Source organism: Giraffa tippelskirchi, chromosome 12 (assembly GCF_054371585.1).
Source record: "Giraffa tippelskirchi isolate mGirTip1 chromosome 12, T2T-mGirTip1v1.2.pri, whole genome shotgun sequence".
In the NCBI taxonomy this organism is placed as follows: domain Eukaryota; kingdom Metazoa; phylum Chordata; class Mammalia; order Artiodactyla; family Giraffidae; genus Giraffa; species Giraffa tippelskirchi.
The window spans coordinates 23,931,074-23,952,271 of NC_137286.1; the positions used below are offsets into that span (position 1 = coordinate 23,931,074).

The following is a 21,198-nucleotide window of genomic DNA, read 5'->3' on the forward strand; positions in this document are numbered from 1 at the left end:
CTGCGGTCCCAGCTCTGTTTTTGTTGTAAATCATGATGTGAGGTGATCTTGTGGTTCCCAGAGCACATGGAAGAGCCTTCTGCCCTGCTTGCCTTTGGAGCAGTCAGCTCCCTCGCTGTCCCATATTCTGGATAGGTGGCAGGACAGGAAGACATCATTTCCTTATTGCAGGACAGGATGACACCTTCCTGTTGTGGCCTCTTTCTGATGTGACTCAGTACACCCTAGTCACCATCTTTGACACTGAAGTACTTGTTGAATGAGAGGAGAGAATCAGGTTGGGTGGGTTCAGGCTCTTTCATATGAGAAGAGCTTTTGTGTCTTGGCTGTGGAAAAGAAAGGAACACCCAACCCTCATGCTTTTTTTTTTGTTAAATTAGAGGGTGCTTTCTGCCTTATAAATTCTCCTGAAATACATCTTGGCTTTGACTGGTAATGACGCACACATGTCCAAGTGCGCCTAGGAGTAAGTGTGGCTTTATTTCTTGTCTGATGTGCTGGGGGTTCAGGAAGGGTTGCAGTTAGACCTCGGGTCTTCTGTTGGTGGGCACCACACCAGGAGGTGGGCCTGCAACGGGGTGGGCTAGAGTAAAGCAGAAGCAGGGTTATTAACAAAAGTGCAGCTTCCTTTCCCCTTGGACCAAATCCGAGTTAGTGACAATGCAGTCATAGTCGCCTGCTTTGGGGGATGCTTTGCAAAGTTTGGACCTAATTTCTAGGAGTTTTAGAGACTGACAAAAGAGGGCAAGAGTATCATGAATGCCATTCCCAGCTTATGCTTTAGAGACTCGTAAAGCTGTGCTCTGGTGGCTCAGACAGTAAGGAATCTGCCTGCAATGTGGGAGACCCAGGTTTAATCCCTGGGTTGGGAAGATCCCCTGGGAAGGGCATGGTTACCTACTCCAGTATTCTTGCCTTGGAAATCACATGGACAGAGGAGCCTGGGGTTACAAAGAGTCAGACATGACTGAGCGACTAACACTTTTCATAAAGTGCACCTTCTGGGGATGAAGTGACTGACTCTCGTTACCCAGGACACCAGGCTGTGATTCTAGATCTTTACCTCTCCTAATTTTCCTGCCCTGAAATACCCAGAAATAGCTTGGAATCAACTTGAACCCCCAGTTATTGTACCCACCCCAACAAATTTATAGCCTGGTTGGCTAACAAAATTAGCCCAATATGAAACAGGGTTAGCACTAGATGATGGCAAAGATCACAAGTAGTACAGGTATTCCAGAAAGAGGGACTGAGGTGAGTCTGAGGAATCAGGGAAGACTCCTGGGAAAACTGGGCTGGCACTGGCGCTGAGTCCTTCCCTCCTTTGGAATCAGATATGGTTTGAGCCCTAGATTTCCTAGGACTTGTGATGGACATGAATGTAAGGTCTCTGGGCCCCAGGATCCTCATTTACAAGGTGGAGAAAATAACAACCATGTCTAGGCTTTCTGGGAGCTCTGAGTAAGTGCTCAGTGGTGTTTGGTCCTTTCCTGCATTTCCATGACAAGCAAGGAGTTCCTTCTGGGGTGAATTCCTGGGACTGCCTCACCAATATGAATGCAGAGCTTAGATGTGCTGCTGTTTCTTTCTGTGGGAAGGCAGTGCTATAAAATGAGTCAGTAGCTGCTTTTCCTAACTATGCACCCAGTTTCCTTGACTGGGCTAAGTTATATCTCTCCTAAACCAGATGCTCCAAGACATAGTTTGTACCAAGAGAGATATTTTGCCTAAGTACTCACTTGGCTAAAACACCAGAGTTCTCAATATTAGTGCTGCTGTCAAGTTCTTGAGCCATTCAGCTTTCCTTCCTAGTTGCTCCTAATTTGTCAGCTTTTCCCAATTTTTCTATACACAGAATAGGAAGTTATAAAATCCTAGCTCTGCCCTGGACTGCAGTTCATTCTGGGAAAACAGGCTTAGAAATGGGAGGCCTTTAAAATGTTTTATGTCAGTAAGAAATTGATTATGGAGAGAGAGAAAATACAGCCTAATGGATAGGAGCAGGGACTCTGTATCCAAACAACCTCAACTTGCTTCCCTCCTCTGCTGCTTTACTAGTTATGTGACTTTGGGTAAATTATTTCACCATTCTGTGCCTTAGTTTTCTTTAAAGTTAAATGGAGAAACAGCTGTACACATCTCATAGGATTGCTGCCATGAATAAATGAATTAAAAATGTATGTAAAGCAGTAAGTGGCAGGTGTAAGCAGTAAATATATGTTAGTCATAATTAATATTATGTCCTAGTGAAGTGGGGAGAGGGCAGGTTTCAGACCTTGAGGGATGCTATGCTCTAAAGAAGAGGGTACCAAGAGAGCCAGCATTCTAGGGGGTTGGTGACAGTGGGCAGCATAGAAAAGAATACTCTTAGGAAGATATAAGCCCATGTGCTAAATCCCAAGGGGATGGCCCAGGTTCAACCATTAACATTGAAATGGCCATCAGAGAGCCCTAATAGAATTTGATAGTCTCCCTTCTGGACTCTGGGATGCCTGGATACAGTCTCTCTGCCAGCCCAGCTCAAGACTTGTTTTGGTGGAGATAACATGCTAACACAGGTCTAGCCAATAACAAGTCCTTTGTTCTGTCTCCTGGACCTCTGGGTGCCACTGTTTGGACATGTCCAGCTTGGCAGGCAGCTGGCATCTTAAGGATCCAGGCTGTTATCAGATGGACACTCACTAAATACAGTCACTCCCGGCCCAGTGTGTGTGCTACAGCGCACGTAGGCCCGCATACCTCATATCTCTGCCCAGGCAATTACATCCCAACCACCCTGCCCCATTCCAAGGCAACTAGAGCCAGCTGGGACACCGAGCTTGGGGTAGGAGCCAGGTATTTTTCCTCCATTCATCTGTTGATTCCATCAGTATTTTCTTCTAAGCTTGGGCTCTAACTGCAGTTTCCAACGTGGGAAAACAAACCCGAAAGTCAGGAACTGAGCTGCATCTGCTCTAGTGCTGCCTTTTGCTCTTCTGAAATGAAGCCAAAAGGCACAGCCTCTGCCCTCCAGAACAGGAAGCTGCTGAAAGCAGTGTGTCCTTTCTCCAGTGCTGCCTGCCCTGTGAGTGTATGGCATATACCTACATGTTAGTGGTGAACTGTCTGGTCTGATGTTCAGATCTCGATTCAGATATCAGTGTGGGATTCAGAGTTTGAGTAAAATGCATGTCTGGGCCTGTTTCTTGGCCAGGCCCTAGGGTCTTCAGCCCACTCAGCTGGTCCTCAAAGCTGGCCTCTTGCGTCAGAAGTGATCCCACGCAGTTCTGATGACTGATGATTTATGACAACTCACCCCCATTTGGGAAATCTCCCTGCTAATGTTTTCTTATCTCAGCAGAGAGAAACACGTTTGATTTTTAACAATTGGTATCATTAATTGAACATATGCTATGCCCCAGGTAGCCTCCTATGGGCTTTACATAGTGATTTCTCTCAGTCCCCCCACCAGCACTCCAATGGAGTAGTATAATCAGCTTTGTTTAGCCCCTGAGATGCATTGACATTAGGTAAGTTGCTCAGGGTCACCCAGGGAGGAGGTGGTAACGCCATTATTTGAATCAAGCAGCCTGGTCTTCTACCTACTCTAGTGGCTGCTGCTTTGGTGTCTCTCTGCTTCTGCCTCAACAGTGATGAGACCAATGCCTGAGAAGGATCATCCTTATTGTTATCAGCAGTCTTACCAGCTCCTGGGCACAGAAACTTCTCCTGGTTGATGCTTTTGGCTAATTTGCTGCATCCTTGATGTTAGGGATGATAATGCAAACAGTATATTTCTTCACTGATTTCTACTACTTTGATTCAATAAACATTTAGTGAAATTTACTTTGTGCCAGGTGTTGTACTAGATCTGGCAAAGAGGGCCCGTATAGGCTACTTGCTTTTAAAGAATTTTCACTCTAGAAAGATAAATAATCTTCCCAGATTTCCTAGATGTCCCACAAGGCCGTCTGAGTTGGGCACTGCCTTCCTCTTCAGTCTCATTGTTCTCCATTCCCTGCTGCTTGAGCTTCCTGCCACCTCAGGGCCTCTGCCCCTTCTATTCCATCAGCCTGAAATGCTCCACACCTTTGCCTGATTAACTCTTCCTCATCCTTCTCATGTCTCGTCTTAAATCATTCATCTTTAGGGGATTTTCTTTCAAGCCCGGGCTTCCCTGGTGGTTCAGATGGTAAATAATCCTCCTGCAATGTGGGAGAACTGGGTTTGATCCCTGGATTGGGAAGATCCCCTGGAGGAGGGCATGGCTACCCATTCCAGTATTCTTGTCTGAAGAATCACCATGGATAGAGGAGCCTGGTGGGCTACATTCCATGGAGTTGCAAAGAATCAGACACAACTGAGCGACTAAACACAGCACAGTGCTCAAGCCCATAGATTAAGTCAGGTTCTTCCTGTTACATCTCATCATAGCTCCCTGTGCTTCTAAATTTTGTAATTATTTGATTCACACCAGTTTTTTTAAGGGCATCAATAATGCTGTTCTTGCTCATACATATAATAAGTGCTCACTAGTGGCTCAGTGGTAAAGAATCTGCCTGCTAATGCAGGAGATGCAGAAGTCGCAGGTTTGGTCCCTCAGTTGGGAAGATCCCCTGGAGAAGGAAATGGCAACCCACTCTAGTTTTCTTGCCTGGGAAATCCCATGGATAGAGGAGCCTGGGCGGACTACAGTCCATGAGCTCACAAAGAGCTGAACACGACTTAGCGACTGAGCACACAAATATTCAGAAATGAATGAAGGTTATCAATTATTTTTAAAGAAAAAACTGGGGCATGTTAGTCCCCAGTCCTGTCAGAAGCAGACATCAAGACAGGATTAAATGTGCCAGGATTTTACTGGGGGAAGGAATATGGAAAAAAAATGGGGAGGGAGTCTAGAACCTCATCAGACTGTGATGCAAGTCTGATCCTAGAGAGAAGGGATGTAAAGAGGATGAGAAGGACCATACTGTATGTTCCAGTGCAGGGGAAGTTCAGCGAGGCCATGGAGGGAATCATTGGTCAGAGGAATACCACATCTTTCAGGACAGTGCACTGACTCATTGGCTGGGAACACCATGGGAGGCATGGCCTAGCAGTGGAGGCGTGGCAGGGCAGCTGCAGGCATGCAGTTGGTGGCTTACAAACAGCAGATTAATTAGCAAAGGTAGGACTTCCTCAGAAGGGTGGGAAATCTTAATTTTGAGGCTCAGCAAGTATTTATTGAACTCATACTATTCTTTGATGCCATGGTAGACACTGTAGGGTTAACTGTACATGACCTCCTCTAGATGCTTATCAGCTCACTGAGAGATAAGTAAACTCACATGCATTCTTTTGAACCTCAGTGCCCTCATTTCTAAAATTAAAATAACTCCTCCTATCTGTGTGACATGTAACAGTTAGAGTCAGTGGCTTCTGTGAACAAGGTAGGTGCTCAACAATAAGATTTGAGCATGAGTTTAAAAAGTAACAGTTTGTGTCTTCCCCACTTTTTCAGCTTTCCTAGTCACTTAAGTTGAGCTGATGTTTAAGTTTTCGAAGAAACTTTTGGCTGAGGATGTGTGCTTCGCTTGTAATTACTCTCCTCAACAGTCCCCTGAGGCTCATTCTTTAAAAATATTTCAAGTAAAAAGAACCACAGTTTAAATATCCGATCAGCACCAAGGGAAGATTTACTATGCAGTTACCACATTTAAAGAAATCCCAGGGGAAGGGCTCAGTGATGTGTGCTTGGCCCAGTGAGCTCACTGCTGGGGTTGACTTCTTAACTGTTAACCCAAGGCCATGTTCAGCTTGTTCTGTGTTACAGCACAGGTATTGGGACACTGGTCAGGGTTTTTTATTTCTGTAGATAAAGATTGTGAATCCCTGAGAGAACTGGGGATTTGGAGTGGGGTGGGCCTCTTCCCTTTTCCTTACTGCCTAAGTAAGGGGATGGTCTGTCTTTGCCCTCCACCCTCAACTCTTTTCTCTGGTATTACTCTTTGAATATACCCTCAACCCCATGCTGCCTTGTGCTAATCTTATCCTAGTTTTACCTGGTGAGTTAGCCTGTTCTTTCTAGGAATTGGTTTTAATTCAACCACTATTCACTAAGTAATTTACTAGTAAATATGGATATTGTGCCTCAGTATTTTAATGTATAGAATGAAGGGGGTGAACTGGCTAAGGCATAAGACGACATGAAACATAAACTACACTTAAAAAATAATCTACATCTCGAAGAATCATGGGAATGAAGAGGAAACAGATTTTCCAAGGAGGAGGTGAGGAGGCAGCCTTTCATCCAAGACTCAAGGTTCATCATCAGAGAAAGGGATGAAAGAGATTCCATTTTGAGGAAGTAGTATGAGCAACAGTGGGGCATGTTTGCCATGTTTTAGGGAGACAGGGAGTTTGTAATGGGTGGAAGATTGGGAGGGATCCAAGCATTACTGAGTCTAAGCTCATACATTTCACCACACAACAGGCCAGTAATTGAGAGACCAGTTTTGGGGGCAAGGAATAATGACTTTATTTGGAAGGCCAGCAAAGCAAGGAGATAGTGGGCTTGTGCCCCAAAGAACTATCTTGCCTGAGTTAGAATTTGAATATTGTAAAGCAATTATCCTCCAATTAAAAAATTAAAAAAAAATAAAAAGTTTGAACAAGCAAGAAAAACTGGAAACAATCTATATCTCTATCAACAGGTGACTGGATAAACAATGGAATGCTGTTTATGTACTATTGATATTATGCAACAAGATGAATGAACTTCAAAATAATTATGTTGAGTGAAATAATCCAGACAAAAAAGGACAAAAAAAGGGTGGGAAGAGGGAGTAAATTAAAATACTTCCTGGTTCTGGTCAGCCTCTGGAAGAGATGTGTTAATTTCTTCCTCCCTGCAGTCATTCACAGGTGGGCCTGGTCAGGATGTTTCCTCTAAGCTAAACAAAGGTATTTTAGTTTAATGCTCATTACCTGGGAAGCAGGGTTCCCAGAGATGAGCCATTATGTACCATTGTTTAGTCACTAAGTTGTGTCTGACTCTTTGGGGACCCCAATGGACTGTAGCCCACCGGGCTTCTCTATCCTTGGGATTGTCCAGGCAAGAATACTGGAATGGGTTGTCATTTCCTTCTCCAGAGGATCTTCCCAACCCCTGGGTCAAACACGTGTCTGTCTTGTGTCTCCTGCATTGGCAGACAAATTCCTTACCACTGAGCCACCAGGGAAGCCCCCCATTATGTATCATTTAAGCTTATAGGCAAAATCTCTTTAGTGATTAACTTGTAATACTGAATTATATAAAGGTTATTGCCTATTACACAAGGACAGATGAGAAAAGTGAAGTGGTAGGTAGCCATGGTGGTCCTTGAAAACCTTGTTCAGGAGTGTCATAGGACAAGAAGAGCCATTGTTGCTTTATAAGCAGGGGACAGAATTTGAGCTGTTTAGGAAACAGTGTCTAAGGAAGGACAGAAATGAGACAGGGTGAGTAGTTGCCAGAATGGTGTAGTGATTTAGGTGAGAGAGAATCGTTTCTGTAGAAATGAATGTAAGGGGCAGATCTATGAGATAGAAGGGGTGTGGGGTGTAGGAGAAGAGGGCTTTGAAAGTGACCTGAGGTTTCCAGCGTGTGTGTACTGCAGGCAGGGGGCTGGGGGAAGGATGCTGCTGAGAAGAAGAACCCAGGAGGAGGGTCTGCTAGGCTGGGAATGGGGATTTTCACGAGCTCACACTGCATTCGAGGGGCTGGCAGGATGTTCCTTGGGACCTGACCCTGGAAAGGCAGATCTGGAGCTCAAGAATATAGTCAGGGCCCAAGAGGAAGATTTAGGAGTTGTCCTCACAGCGATCATAGTTGAAATGGCACATTGTTTTGCTTCCTCAGCTACCTAAACAAGGGCTTGGGTTTCCGGCTGTGTGGGTGAAGACAGGTGGATGGGTATTTTTCTGGGGACTGAATGGCTGATCCTGATCCCCACAACACAATCCTTGGATCCCTGAGATTCCAAGAAAGGAGTAGGCTAATCTTGTCCTCCTCTACTTAGCATAGTTTTGCCTCTTCTCCCTCAGTTGTCCAGCTTCTCAATCTGCAAACAACAACTGGAGAGGGTGAGTGAGGGTCAATTCAACAGCTGTGTGCTGGAAACCAAGAAGCCGTCCAGGATGAAGACACTATTGGGCCACAGCTGCTGCGGAGATGAGTGTGCACGCGCTCGTGTGTGTGTGAGAGAGAGAGAGAGAAACTCATAGCAGGGTGGGGTAAAAATTGCTGACTGTCTCTCTCTCTTTTTTAAACAGACTTAATTCACTTTATTTTTCTTGTGTTAAACTTTGTGGAGTCTGCGCAGAGGCACTAGTGTGAGTCTTTACAAGATGATCAGTGAATTACTGACAGGGAGACTTGGTGAACGCCATCTCTTTCCAGAGGTCAAGGGTGAGACAGCTGTGGGTCTGGGAGCTGGCAGCTGCCCCGGCCCCGCTTTCAAGGGCCCTGGGGTTCTCCAGGACCTCCAGGCCCTCTCACAGCATCATCCATCATTTGATGTTTTCTAGAAGAAGCGCTGGCCAACTTTTTAAAGTAAATTAACTATTAAATGTTCTTTAAAAATTTTAATGCTGCACCAAAGATGACTTCATTTCCTATTTTATTCCAAATCCTGGCGACTAGAACCTTCAGGGTCCCCTACTTGCAGATGACCCAGTTGCTGGCACACTATGGCCACAGTGGCAGTGGAGGGTGTTTGGAGAGTCTAGGCTCTGCTGGAAACTGCTTTCAGGCTGCTGCCTCAGGGAGAAGCACAAGAATCTAGAAATACATGAACAGATTAAAAATTGAAGAGGAGGCTGATGTCCCCAGTCCCAGTGGAAGAGAGGCCTTTTCCTGGAAAGTGAGTAGGGATTTGGGTGTGTGGTTTTGTTCTGGGCCAAACAAAAGTCTTGAGCTGGATATCTGTTTCTAATCATAATTTGGATTACCCCTCATACTAACCAAATGTTTGTCTGAGGAGACCAATTCTCAGGCCCCAGAGAGCGTGACAAACCTCCACCCAAGAGTCAGGAAACCCCTGGCTAAGTAGGCTCTTTCTAACTGCTGCCTCTCCCTGCTGGGAAAGGGCTGGAAGGAACTCTTCCTAGTATCTGGGCTTCTTCAGCCTGCAGCTGTCTCCTTTGGTCACCGTTGGTTCTCTAAAAAGCAACTCCTCCCCACCCCCAGGACACTGGACAATGTTTGGTCACTTTGGGTTGTCCCCACCCAAGAGATGCTGCTAATGGCATCTAAGGTCAGTGATGGTGCTAAACATCCCACGATGCAAGTGACAGCTAAGGGTCATCTGGCCCCAAGTCTCAGTTGTGCCCTGCAGGATAGCCAGCTCTAAAACTGTGCCCTCCCCAGTGATGTTTGTTTCCAAACAGACTTAACAAGCCTTCTAGTAGGTAGATGCCAGTAAACAAGTATCTCCTTTGCCAATATACTTGCTGTAAATATTCTCACCATATTTGATATCAAGCTACCATGGTGATGTCCTTAACGTGGAGTTGGGAAGAGGTGCACAGAACTGGCTCTCACCAGCCACTGGAAGCCAGCTCCATTCACTCACTTGGGTCCATTGATTCTCAAACCTCAGGAAGAACAAGTAAACCAGTACCCTTTCCTGAGAGTGAGTGTTGCTTTCAGAGTTATGCTGAACCGTACTGGAGCCTTCATTATCATCTAGTTACTCAGTCATGTCCAGCTCTTTGTGACCCCATGGTCCACCAGGCTCCTCTTTCCATGGGATTCTGCTGGCAAGAATACTGGAGTGGGTTGCCAGTTTCTTCTCCAGGGGATCGTCCTGACCCAGGAATCAAGCATGGGTCTCCCAAATTGCAGGCAGACTCTTTACCATCTGAGCCACCAGTTCAGTTCAGTTCAGTTCATTTGCTCAGTCGTGTCTGACTCTTTGCAATCCCATGGACTGCAGCACGCCAGGCCTCCCTGTCAATCACTGACTCCTGGAGTTTACCCAAACTCATGTCCATTGAGTCGGCGATGCCACCCAACCATCTCATCCTCTGTCGTCCCCTTCTCCTCCTGCTTTCAATCTTTCTAGCATTAGGGTCTTTTCAAATGTGTCAACTCTTTGCATCAGGTGGCCAAAGTATTGGAGTTTCAACTTCATCATCACTCCTTCAAATGAACACTCAGAACTGATCTCCTTTAGGATGGACTGGTTGGATCTCCTTGCAGTCCCAGGGACTCTCAAGAGTCTTCTCCAACACCACAGTTCAAAAGCATCACTTCTCCGCTCAGCCTTCTTTATAGTCCAACTCTCACATGCATACATGACCACTGGAACAAACCAGAGCCTTGACTAGATGGACCTTTGTTGGCAAAGTAATGTCTGCTTTTTAATATACTGTCTAGGTTGGTCAAAACTTTCCTTCCAAAGAGCAAGCATCTTTTAATTTCATGGCTGCAGTCACCATCTGCAGTGATTTTGGAGACCAAAAAAATAAAGTCTGCCACTGTTTCCCCATCTACTTGCCATGAAGTGATGGGACCAGATACTATGATCTTAGTTTTCTGAATGTTGAGCTTTAAGTCAACTTTTTCACTCTCCTCATTCACTTTCACCAAGAGGCTCTTTAGTTCTTCCTTCACTTTCTGCCATAAGGTTGGTGTCATCTGCATATCTGAAGTTATTGATATTTCTCCAAGCAATCTTGATTCCAGCTGTGCTTCATCTAGTCCAGCGTTTCTCATGATGTACTCTGCATATAAGTTCAATAAGCACGGTGACAATATACACCCTTGACGTACTCCTTTTCCTATTTTGAACCAGTCTGTTGTTCCATGTCCAGTTCTAACTCTTGCTTCCTGACCTGCATACAGATTTCTCAAGAGGCAGATCAGGTGGTCTGGTATTCCCATCTCTTTCAGAATTTTCCACAGCTTGTTGTGATCCACATAGTCAAAGGCTTTGGCATAGTCAATAAAGCAGAAATAGATGTTTTTCTGGAACTCTCTTGCTTTTTCGATGATCCAGCGGATGTTGGCAGTTTGATCTCTGGTTCACGTATTGCTGAAGCCTGGCTTGGAGAATTTTGAGCATTACTGTACTAGCGTGTGAGATGAGTGCAATTGTGAGGTAGTTTGAGCATTCTTTGGCGTTGCCTTTCTTTGGGCTTGGAATAAAAATTGACCTTTTCCAGTCCTATGGCCACTGCTGAGTTTTCCACATTTGCTGGCATATTGAGTGCAGCATTTTCACAGCGTCATCTTTTAGGATTTGAAATAGCTCCACTGGAATTCCATCACCTCCACTAGCTTTGTTTGTAGTGATGCTTCCTAAGGCCCACTTGTATTCTCATTCCAGAATGTCTGGCTCTAGGTGAGTGATCACACCATCGTGATTATTTGGGTCATGAAGATCTTTTTTGTACAGTTCTGTTATTCTTGCCATCTCTTCTTAATATCTTCTGCTTCTTTTAGGTCCACACCATTTCTGTTCTTTATTGAGCCCATCTTTGCATGAAATGTTCCCTTGGTATCTCTAATTTTCTTGAAGAGATCTCTAGTTTTTCCCATTCTATTGTTTTCCTCTATTTCTTTGCACTGTTGACTGAGGGAGGCTTTCTTATCTCTCCTTGCTATTCTTTGGAACTCTGCATTCAAATGGGTATATCTTTCTTTTTCTCCTTTGCTTTTTGCTTCTCTTCTTTTCATAGCTATTTGTAAGGTCTCCTCAGACAACTGTTTTGCCTTTTTGCATTTCTTTTTCTTGGGGATGGTCTTGCTCCCTGTCTCCTGTACAATGTCATGAACCTCTGTCCACAGTTCATCAGGCACTCTGTCTATTATATCTAGTCCCTTAAATCTATTTCTCACTTCCACTGTTTCTATGAAGACCTACAAGACCTTTTAGAACTAACACCCGAAAAAGATGTCCTTTTCTGAGCTACCAGGGTCACCCAAAAAGAAAAAATGATGTTTACCGATCATGTCTTCTCCCCTGGAGAAGGAAATGACAATCCACTTCATTATTTTTGCCTGGAAAATCCCATGGACAGAGGAGACTGGTGGGCTACAGTCCATAGTGTTGCAATGAGTCATATACCACTAAAGCAATTTTGGAGAATCATGTCTTCATTTAACATTTTGAAATTTTGTTCATTGTGGATTTTTTTCATTCATTTTGACTTTTAAAAATACTGCATTAGATTTTATTTTATCTTTATTGCCCCTCTTCCTCCTCCTTTTTGTTCTTCCTCTTTTCTTTTTCCTCTGCTCCCACCCCCCCCTTTTTTTTTTTTACTATTTATAGCAGAATGGTTAAGCTGCCAGAGTCAGACCATATAGGTTTAAAGTAGCAAACTGCTGTGTCACTTAATAGCCATGTGACTCTGAGCAAGTACCTGACATATAAGTTCTTGCTATTTTATATATGTATACTTTTTTGGCTAATATAGAATATATATGTATATAATATAGAATGCTATGCTAAGTTGCTTCAGTCATGTCTGACTCTTTGCAATCCCATGGATTGTAGCTCGCCAGGCTCCTCTGTCCGTTCGATTCTTCAGGCAAGAATACTGGAGTGGGTTGCCATTTCTTACTCCAATACTATAGAATATATATGTATATATAATATATATGTATACACATGCATATATACATGTATTTGTTGCTGTTCAGTCACTATGTCGTGTCCAACTCTTTGTGATCCCATGGACTGTAGCATACCAGGCTTCCCTGTCCTTCACCATCTCCCAGAGTTTTCTCAAACTCATGTCTATTGAGTCAATAATGCCATCCAACCATCTCATCCTCTGCCACTTCCTTCTCCTCTTGTCCTCAATGTTTCCCAGCATCAGGGTCTTTTCCAGTGAGTTGGCTCTTCACATCAGGTGGCCAAAGTATTGGAGTTTCAACTATAGCATCAGTCCTTCCATTGAATATTCAGGGTTGATTTCCGTTAGGATGGTCTGGTTTGATCTCCTTACTGTACAAGGGACTCTCAAGTGTCTTCTTCAGCACTACAACTCAAAAACATCAATTTTTGGTGCTCAGCCTTCACTATGGTCCAACTCTCACATCCATACATGACTACTGGACCTTTCTCGGCAAAGTGATGTCTCTGCTTTTTAATACGCTGTCTAGGTTTGTCATGGCTTTCCTTCCAAGGAGCAAGCGTCTTCTAATTTCATGGCTGCAGTTACTGTCCACAGTGATTTTGGAGCCTCCAAAAATAAAATCTGTCACCATTTCCATTTCCCTCCCTCATTTGCCATGAAGTGATGGGACTGGATGCCACGATCTTAGTTTTTTGAATGTTGAGTTTTAAGCCAACTTTTTCACTTTTCTCTTTCACCCTGATCAAGAGGCTCTTCAGTTCCTCTTCAGTTTCTGCCATTGGAATGGTATCATCTGCATATCTGAGGTTGTTGATATTTCTCCTGACAATCTTGATTCCAGCTTGTGAGTCATCCAGCCTGGCATTTTGCATGATGTACCCCACATATAAGTTGAACTAGCAGGGTGGCAAGATACAGCTTTGCCGTACTCCTTTTCCAATTTGGAACCAGTTTGTTGTTCCCTGGCCAGTTCTAACGGTTTTTGACCTGTATACATATATATTTGAGGATTTTGTGTTGGGCACTTTGCTAATCATTTTGAATACATTATCTAATTTAACCTATACATATGCATGTACACAGAGAATATGAGGTTTGTGAATGAGGAAACTGAGGCCCAAAGAAGTTAAATGACTTGCTCTAAGTCCTGTAGCTAACCAGGAATACATACTCAAGCTTGGGCTAGGGCTGGAATACATACTCAAGCTTGTCTGACTCTAGATCCTGCCCCTTATGCCTCATGCTGTACACATTTGGGGGGTCAAGTCCATGCACAGCTTTCTCATGGACAGTGTGACTGGTCTGCTTTAGGGCCCCTGTCCCTGTGAAGATCTCAAGGAACCTCTAGTGAACTCCTGTGAGCCACACCCAAGCATCACACCCAGGCCTAGGGTTCCGACCCAGGCTGGTGCCCACTATCACAAGGCCAAGGTAGAAAATCTAGGATTAATTAGGGGAATTTATGCTTCGTGAAGAGAGTTGTTGAGGAGAGATGAAATCTGTCTGCCAATGTCTTTTTTTTCTTTTTAAAAATTCTATTTTTGTATAGCTTTTAAAGGTTATACTCCATTTACAGTTATTACAAAATATTGGCTACATTGCCCATGTTGTATAATCCATCCATGAACATGTTTTACACATGTCTGCACCTCCTACTCCCCCATCTCTATATTGCAGAAATGGGAGAGAAGTGGTAACAGAGGCTCTGGAAGATCCATGGTTGCTCAAATATTCTTCCACTGAATTAAAGATCTTAGAAGATGTGAGATCTGTCATTAAGTAGCTGTATGAACAGCCCTGGAGTTGTGTGACAGGTGATCCTGCTTCTTGGTAGTCTCCTGAAGCCCTTTGGGTCTCAAAACAAACAAGGATGCTGAGTTAGATTTCTCTCTGATGCAAACCCTGAATGATGTTGCTTTTCTTTTAGGGAATCCTCACCAGACTGGGAAGGCAAGGAGAAGCACACCCTGACTGTCGCCCACACCCATGGGGGCTGTTGTTCATGACAGGTGGGCTGACAAATGCTCTTGCATGATAGTCTCCACTAGGTCTGCCTGTTATGCTCCTTCGTGACTTCCTATACTTTTCCAGAAATCACCACTCTGCAATAATGCAGCTCTTTGCCTGATTGTTTGCCATTTGCCCTCCAAGACTATAACTTCAAGAGAGTGGGGCCCTTATTTATTACTTTGTTCATTACTTTGTCTCCAGCATGAAGCCTGGTACATGCTAGGTTAGTAGTGTGTTAGTAGGAAGAATGAATGGAAGAAAAACAATGAGACATAATGCATATCCAGATGGGTGGAGGGACATCCAGAAGAACTCGAGTCAGGCCTGGCAAGCTCTCATCAGAGTCCCACTCCCCTTCCCTGAAAAGTTGAGAGTAGGGATTCTTTTTTTTTTTTAGTTTATTTATTATTTTTATTTTTGGTTGCATTGGGTCTTTATTGCTGCAACGGCTTTCTCTAGTTGTGGCGAGTGGGGGCTACTCTTCATTGCGGTGTGCTGACTTCTCGTGGCTTCTCTTGTTGATATAGGCTCTGCGCACTCGAGCTTCACTAGCTGCAGCACTTAGCCTCAGTAGTTGCAGTGTGTGGCTCTAGGGTGCAGGGCCTCTAGTAGCTGCGGCTCCCAGGCTCTAGAGCACAGGTTCAGTAGTTGTGACACATGGGCTTAGCTGCTCCACAGGATGTGGAATCTTCCCAGATCAGGGATCAAACCCATGTCCCCTGCATTGGCAGGCAGATTCTTACCCAGTGTACCACCAGGGAAGTCTGAGGGCAGGGATTCTAATATGATGCTTAAAGCAGGGTGGGAATAACTTTAAATCATGACTTTCCTAGAAAGGGAACTGGGAAATAACGGATGATGAAACCTTAAATCTTAGAGATCACAGCTGAAGAAATAAAAATCTGCTTTCCAGATTATTCTGCTCACTGTAGAGAACAATAAGCTATATAATGGCTTCTTAAGAAAGGTGATGTGACGTTGTGGGCCTCAAGGGACTTTCCTGGCCCTCTGGTCCGCCGCACAAGAAGCACAGCTCCATCTTTCAGGGACCACCTTGAAATGGCCTGGAGCTGCCCCTTAGGCCAGGTGGAGCCTCTGGGGCTGGAAGTTGGATTTGGGAGTGGGGCTATAGAAGGAAGCCACAGTGAATATTGAGACAGCAGCAGTCTCAGGTTACTCCAAGGACTTGACTTAACACATCAGGTAGGGGGGAAACTGGAGAAGTAGCAGGAGCTAAGCAAGTTAGGCTGAAACTCAGCCTCTTGGTTGTCCATATCCATTAGGACAATGACCATGATGAGTTTGTAATTCATTCTCAAGAGCCAAGCAAGTTGCATTCACTTTGAAAGTAGCCAACTTTGAAGAACCAATTCATCCAATTCTGCAATGCACAGTTTTCTTTATGGAGGCAGCACCACACTTCAGGACCACACAGTCAGCTGGGAGATGAGAAAAGGATGAAGTGAAGTCAGGATTTTGTGAAGTCAGGATATGGGGTGACTCAGAGGAGACATCTTAATAAAAGGAGACAGGGAACTTCACAAAAGGAAATGAATTCTCCCTTGATTAATGATGTGCAGGAAAACTTGACGTCGTTATTAACGCTTATAGTATACAGACGACAGGGGCCCACCCTGTTGTGAGCAGAGGACAGGATGTGAAGAATTCCATAGCTTTGTCACCATTTAGAAAAAACCTCTCTCTGCACATGCATATGTGTGTATGTGTTTGGATTGAGAATTTCAAGAGACATGGTGGTAGTTTAGGGAATAAGACAAAGAATCGTTGTGTTTCTACTTTCAGCTTTTAGGAAAGTACATAAGAAATTCATAAGTGTTTGAAAAGTGATTTGAGATCCTCTGATGAAAGGTAATGAGAAGTCAGAGATATCAGTCTTGGATGTGTGATGATAGCATGTGATTATATGTTGGCGTGGCGCTAGACAATCCAGAATATGTTCCTCTCCTACCTCTCCAACAAACAAGAAAATGGGTATTGGGAGAGGAGGGAGCAAGGCTGGCAGAAAGAGGCAACGCTGGGCAAAACCTGCAGTATTTTATGTTAACCAAGAGGAAGACAGCCTGGGGACCCGGGAGGGACCAGGGAGGGACCAGGGCCGGCCCTCATTCCCTGGGGGAGTTTGCCTTCTTGCAATCTAAACTCTGTGGGCTTTTAGGGTGGTCTGTTTGGTCAAGTTTTCCCAAATGATATAATGTCTGCTGTCTTGTCACAGTGAAAACCACCTTTTGCTTTTCAAGAGAGCTACAGCATTGTTTTCTGTTGCATTAATATTTGGGTGACAATCATCTGTCATTAAAACCTTTATTATTTTCTGCATTTACGAATCTGCTCTTCTTAGAACATCTTTTCTTCATCAAAAACTTAAGAACAAGGTGCTCTGTCTACCATCCAGGATCTAGCTAGAGTGAGGCTTCCTGGCAGACAGGGGGCATCTCTGACTGGAGGTGCCGGAGGCAGCTGTATGGGCTGGTCAAACCTCAGCTCCAGAAGGGGCTCTAGTTCTGGCTCTGCTGCCCCCATTCACAGGATTTTAGGCAAGTTATCCAACCCCTTGGAGTCACAATTTTCTCATTTGTGAAACAGATTAATAAAGATCTACCTTTTGGGGTTATTGTGAACATTTAAAGAGTAGTTATGTGTGGCACATAATAGGCCTAGTAGATAGGAAGCACCAAATAAGTGTTTGCTGCAGCTGCTTCTACTTCTACTACTACTATTATTATGTCCTGAGAATTTATAGGCTGACTTAGAGAAAATTATTGAGAGTATTATTTCCATCATTATTATAGTCTCCGAAAGAAACTAAGGATTTAAAGCAAAATGCTCAGGTAGATAAAATTATTTTTGGTATTCTCCCTCTTCTTTTCTTTTCTTCTGGCTCTTCCAGATTTCTGACACACTGCCATGTGTCTGATCATTATCATGGCTTAAGGTTTTAGTGATGTGTTAAATATATCCCCTATGAGTATAAGCTGGGCTTCCCAGGTGGCTCAGATGGTAAAGAGTCTGCCTGCAATGTGGGAGACCCAGGTTTGATCCCTGGGTCGGGAAGATCCTGGAGAAGGAAATGGCAACCTACTCCAGTATTCTTGCCTGGAAAATCCCATGGATGGAGGAGCCTGGCAGGCTACAGTCCATGGGGTTGCAAACAGTCCGACATGACTGAGCGACTTCACTTTCACTTCCTTTCTTTCATGAGTGTAAGCTACTTAAGGTACACATACCTACCAGGATGAATTCATGCTTTCAAAGAAGACTGGAAACGCTACACTTTTTTTGAAAGATGAAGTAATAAACCCTATAGACTTCTAGAACTTTAAAGCTAAACTGCAGGGGCCATCAAGTTCAAGACCTGAGTAGGCAAATGATTCACCCTTGGAGACAGGCATGGTTGGTTATTGGCAGAGCGTGACTAGAGTCTTGGGTCAAGTTAGTCAGTTGAATACTATGAACATGTGAAACATGGTGTGACTTCTTATAAAGCTGCCTCTATTGAACTGCACTGTGGCAGCATGCCATCCATGTCCAGAAAAGGGTCTTATCAGATTGCCTGTAAACTCTGAAGGGGGTGTCGCTGAGGATGTCATCCTCATCCTGTTTATGAAGACACCTGAGGTGCCATATCTTTCAAGTACCAGGAATAGCTCCTGGGACAACTGTTCTCATCTGATGAACGCCCAGAACTTTTAATGTGATTGTTATCTTGTGATCAGTGCTTTTTGCATTGACTAGGAATGCTCAGGAACAAATTTACATTCTACCTCTGTGAATAGAATCAGTAGCTACTACAAATTACAGATGTTCATTATATCTGAAAACTTTGTAGGCAGCTTTTCTAAGCAGTGTTCCATTGCTCACTGACATTCTCTGACACTATGGATATTTCCTGGAGGGAAGAGTTTTTGGGGTCCTTCGTGTCACGTACTTTATCTCCTTCTTGGATATTCATGATGTATATATTGGTATCTGATAAGTTCTGATAAGTCTGACAAGTCTTGTAAGTCTAACAAGTTAGAATCAAAACAAAAAGAGCTTCTTAAAGCTTTGTTTAGTCCTGTACTTATAAAACTTATTTGATCACAGAATCTTTACAAAAAGTTATCTCAGAAGTCTCTGATTTTATAGGAAACACTTTTGGGGGAATACTGTCTTCAGTTATCTGTAATCAAATTCTATTTATTGGATTCATGTCAGTATACAAGTTGTCTCTTGACAGGGCAAAACATGATTCTTTCTACTTCTGCAAAGTGTCCATTGTATATATTGGACCACATGATTGATGAGGTCCCTTTGAGCTCTAAAATTTGTTGATTCTTGATTTTAAAAATGAAGAAAAGTGTCTCAAGGGTATCTGCGCATAGAATTAAGAATTTAACTTTATAAATGTGAAGACTAAAATTAGTAATCAAAATAGTGTATGTAACATTTCTGGTGCTGTTTATTCATGTCTAATCTAAAAGATTGCTTTAAAAATCATGGTTATGAAGACAGCTCCCAGGAGAGTTTACAAAGATACACATTTCCTTTGAAAAGCCTCTGAGTCAAAAGATGTAGGATTTTCATTTGAACTGCTGTTTGGGTATAGAATTTACACCCTCCTTTCTGCTTTGATACAGGCTTTTTCCCAATGGGGGTGATGCAGCTTCATGGTGTATCTCCAGGGGGTTGTGCAACTAGATTTACTCCTGAAGCACGTAGCCCATTCAGAGACTGTGTTGTTAATTTACGAGATACTTTTGGCATCAAGACCCTTCCCCTCCACACTCCCTGTTAAAACTCAACAAACAGAAGCCAACAGCAAGGTCCTCAAGCCCCTGCCATGTTTGTATTACTTGGGTGGGAACCTAGACTTGCCTTAGACAACACACCTAGCTTCTGGAATTGTTCCATCCCCTTGACCACTGAGCCAGACCCAAGGGGAAATAGCAAGGCAAAATCACCTTCAAAGAGAGGAAATGGGCTGCGGGCAGCAAGAACAGATCCTCACGCCTGGGTCTTGGCTTGGCATCCAGCTTTCTCAAGCAGCGAGGTCCTGGACATGGCACCATAACCCCAGTGGCTTTCATTGCCCTCCTCTCTATGTGTGCCTACAGAAGGGTGCGATTTCATTATTTCTCTGGACCACTTGTCCCTCTGAATGTATTTCTGAGTTTTTCTCCCATTTGACTATGCCTACTATGTGTCAGGTATTACATCACAATAACACATATCCCCTTGTCCTTTCCCTTGAGGAACTCATAGTGCTGAAGAGCAGATGGTACCAGGAAAAAATTTTCATCCAATGTGACAGGACTCCAAATGAGTTGTGTATGAAGACCAATGAGGAAGTGATGGAGGTGACATGTGAGTCAGGTCCTAGAAAATGTGTTGGACACTGATTTTGCCACTAATGGAATTACTTTTTCTGAGTAATGGCAACCAGCCTGCTAAAGGGGGAAGTGTAAACTAAGAACTTGTTTTGGATTCACTCAGTAGACTAGCTGACTGAACCTATTAGGCAAAGTCTAGACTCTGACTTCAAGCAATTCAGTGAATATTCAGGCTATAAGCATTTCAGTTATTGGAGGAAGAGACTATCTGGAAAGTGGACTCTCTGGAACTCACTGTCAAGTTTCCTGTTGTAAAAATGTTCTGGGGATAGTTTTGATTTGTGGAACTCCTTGAAAGTTTGCTTTATGTTTAATAATACCTAGTCTCCCAGTCTCATGGCAGAGAGAAAATAAATGGCATGTTTAAATTGCTATGTAGGTGAAAAGAAAGACCACTACTGAAGAATGGGTTTTAATTTAAATTTCAGAAGACATTTTACAAAGTACGTGAACTTAACAGGTAAGCTGGCTCCTTGAGTCTGCTGTTCTGTAGACAACTGACACTGGAAGGTGGGTAGCATATCCAGTGCTGGGCAGAATTTTGTGGATCTTTTTCAACTTGCCTTTATGAGGAAAAACCATGGGTGTCAACCATGTGACATAATATCCATCACTTCCCTGGCTGTACAAATAATTCTCTAATTTGATGTTAGTAGAAAATCTTTCACTGTAAAAATACTCCTTTTCTTTAGATTTAGCACTTAAGATATCCCCCAACCCCCTCTCCCCGAAATTCATTCTAATTGTGAATTATGACTCTCTGTGTTTATTATATTTATACCAGATAGTATCTTTGTCTTCTCTTCTGCCACGGGTTGAGACAATATTCATCCAGCTGGCTTTTCAGACTCCAAACTTAAATGGTACCCTTCACCACATGGGACTGGCTTAGCATTTGAAAGCAGCACTTATGTTTCAGGTTTTAATTTGAAACTTAAGATGTGCTATTTCTAGACTTGAGAGTCTTGCTTCCCACTATTTGTTATCATACACTTCCTCTTGGCATTTCAATGGGTACCTGTGACTCCTACCAGACCTCAAACTCCTTAAGCACAAGGAATTTGTTGTTGTTCAGTCACTCAGTTGTGTCTGACTTTTTGCAATCCCATGGACTGCAGCAAGGCAGGCTTCCTTGTCCTTCACCGTCTCCCAGAGTTTCCTCAAACTCACGTCCGTTGGAGAAGACTCTTGAGAGTCCCTAGGATTG

General features: G+C 43.7%; 1 protein-coding gene and 1 long non-coding RNA gene across 3 annotated transcripts in view; one reads left to right on the forward strand and one right to left on the reverse strand.

The window, feature by feature from the left end:
- Positions 1–21,198, forward strand: part of EGLN3 (egl-9 family hypoxia inducible factor 3) — a 457,661-nt gene that overhangs the window by 329,324 nt on the left and 107,139 nt on the right. The gene's annotated exons all lie outside the window — the stretch shown is intronic.
- LOC145528855 (uncharacterized) lies at positions 14,985–19,732 on the reverse strand. Its single transcript, XR_014070740.1, has 2 exons — positions 19,563–19,732; positions 14,985–16,040 (listed from the first exon to the last, which is right to left on the reverse strand). It is a non-coding gene; the product is annotated as an uncharacterized LOC145528855 (long non-coding RNA).